Source organism: Thermothelomyces heterothallicus (assembly GCF_042370625.1).
Source record: "Thermothelomyces heterothallicus CBS 202.75 unplaced genomic scaffold P884_scaffold_16, whole genome shotgun sequence".
NCBI lineage: Eukaryota > Fungi > Ascomycota > Sordariomycetes > Sordariales > Chaetomiaceae > Thermothelomyces > Thermothelomyces heterothallicus.
The window spans coordinates 522738-525720 of NW_027192577.1; positions in this window are offsets into that span (position 1 = coordinate 522738).

A 2983-nucleotide genomic window follows, 5' to 3' on the forward strand; every position below is an offset into this window, starting at 1 on the left:
CGTCGTCAGTCTCTGGGAGGTTGACCGAGCATGCAGCGACCAAACTGCCCTCTTCTGCCCTCTTCACCTCCCCCTAGCTCCCATCCCATCCATACTAAATTTATATCATTTTCTGGAAGCCCTCGGATGCTCTATTGCCATATTCCACCCCCACACCCCCGGCATATCCGGTGGATGCTTGAGGTAGGACAAGGTATCTCGTCCTCTTTCCTCCTTCCTCCTTCTAATTCAGACAACCTTCTGCATCCCATGGCGGGGAGGACCAATAAGTCTTGCCCACATATACACGAGCTCTGTTGGTTCCTGAATGATGCAATTAGTGTTATTGACGGAGGCAGGGCCTGCTTGAGCAACGTGAAGCGGTGCTGCAGTGCTATTGGGCGGATGCTGCGCGGGGTTCTTGAAAGGTTGAAAGGTAGTATCGAAGTCGGAAACCGGTAGTAATTAATTAATCGGCAACCAAGGCTCGATCTTCTCTAGCAAATAGCAGCGGACTAGTTGTAAGCACGCCAGTTGGATGTTTCCTTTTTCATAAAAGGTCGGCGCGAGGGATTCCTGTTGTGTTGATACTTCAAATGCAATTGGAATGACAGTCATCTTTGCAAAAAAGCTGGCATGGTCGCACTGAGTGAGATATGCACCTCGGTTTCGGATCGAGCCTCAGCGGACGGAGCAGTTTAATCCATCCCATGTGCATATATAAAAAACCCTGACTATGTTATACGCTTCGCGCAGCTCTTGTCGTGGCCCACAGTGGGCATGAAGCTTCGCACAATCGGCCGTAGGTTCAACCGTGTCGGGGCATTTCCATCCCAACTACTTCGTGCGAGGGGCTTAACAGCCTAGCCACACCTCTGTGGCCAATGCCACCCTTATTTACTAGCGATATATAGGGAAGGAGTACCGCGGGAGGCCAAGAATGTAGCATCCGATGGTCGGTCAGATTTTTATCTAGAGGATTAGCCGTTTATTGAAGCGAAGCTCCTTCCTTCGCTCTTCAATACATGTTCATTTTAGGGACGCAGTCATCGAGGCTTCGCTTAACCATGCGAGGCCATGCTACTGGCTTCCGCCCGTTTGGCAACGAGTTGGGTCGGGGAATAAAGGGGGATTTACACTAACATAAAAAAGTCCTCCTTAAACAGTTCCAGGCAGCATGCGATCAGAGTGTACGTATAGCACTCGGAAACGAGAAGCATACTACATGTAGAAGCGTAATACAGAACCGTGTGAGGGTTGATTGTTGGCACGTGCGTGATCATGGTACTGATCAAAGTGTGTCACCCGTCGTGTGTGTGTACCTTATAAAGTAGGGTATCGACTTGATACACACTTCAGCGACTTCGGAGTCCGCGATCTCAACCAAGATTATCGCTCGATCCCCACCGAGAACCCATGGCAAGGATTGAGAGACACACGAGAGGATCTCTATAGCAAACGCAGGCAGGCACACCCTCTCTCAAGTGTTCGCACACGATTACATAATCACTCTAGTTTTCGACTTACAAGTAGTGGTCCGAATCTTATATGGAAAATGCATGGAGCAATGATTCAAATCATGGATTTGTTGGGCACACGTAGTACGTACATGAAGCTTCATGCTGCCAGTACTCCAAGACGCAGGTTGCTGTTGAGATGAGTTCCAAGTACGTCTGAGATAATAACTTGTGAAGGGCGCAGACCGGTCGTGGACCGGCTTGACATCTCTATCTACACTACCCTCCTCATGTGGATCAAACAACATTGAGTATCTCGTTTACGAGTCTACTCGGTATACACTCTGTAAGACTTAATTCCTACTTCTGTGGTTCCATTCACTGGAACAAGGCCGATCTATCCCGTATACTGTGGTACGTACTTCTGCAGCGGATGCTTTTGCTTGTGGTCGTGCCACTCAGCGCTCTGGTCACTGTGATCAGCGATATCTCGCGCCTGTGACAGCAAGTGATGCCCGCCAAAGCAACGGACCGAATCAAAACGAGAGGTACCGAATCCACTATGAAGTGCGCCAGAGCCTTTTGGTCTGGACAGCACCCGCTCACACTTGCCGCTCAAGAACAAACAAAAAAAGTTATTATCCAGATGGTCACTTGTATTTAGACAATGCCTGTATTCTTCTGTATCGGATTTTGAGATCTGTCAATGTCTATTGCTAAAGACCTTATTTCAGAGACGCACACACTGCGGTGGTGGCTGTGTGCTGTGCTATATCGGCTTCCATGGTGGGGAAGCGTCTTTACACTACTAACCTTGGACAGGAGAGTGACGGGAGCAAGAGGGTTTAACTAGCGCAGGGAGTGTGCAACCGGTTACAGGGGCAGATGCGGGTGGATGGCGGGGCATGTGCGGCCTCGATGTTGCCAACCAATCAGCAGGGCGCCTTTACCGCTGGCCCGTCTGCACATCCAAACTGATCCAGCCAACCAGGGAACGGGAGGACCTCGCAACTCCCGTCACTCACACCTCAGTTGAGCCAAGGACGGGCGATAGCAACGCTCACAGGTCGCACAGCACATGCGCTGCGCCCGCCAAACCCTGCTCCATCATGCGAGCACCCGCAGTTCCTGGATTTGAGGCCCGGCAAGCTCGAGGCGGCTTCACACAAAAATAACCAATGAAAGAGTGCAGCGGCAGTCGGCGCCAGAGCCCCGTCGCCCGCACGCTTTGCCCACGAGTCCCACTCCCGACACAAAGTGCGGCTCGCCTGCGATCGAATGCGTCTCAACAGCCGCTATATACCTAGTCGGGGCCTGATGAGATGCAGTGATTGCAGTTTTTGTGCCCATTTGCCGTAGCCGTCGCAATCGTTGACTGCACATCTCAATCACATCGTGTTTCGAACATGGCGGATACTGCAATCCGTCCCTGAATCCCATCCTCTCCTGGCGACGCCCCCCTCCCCCCTCCCCTTCTACCGGGACAGCCTCGCCGTTTCCGGTCCCGGACAGAAGAATCCCCTGCCCGGACTTGTCACCCTCCATCC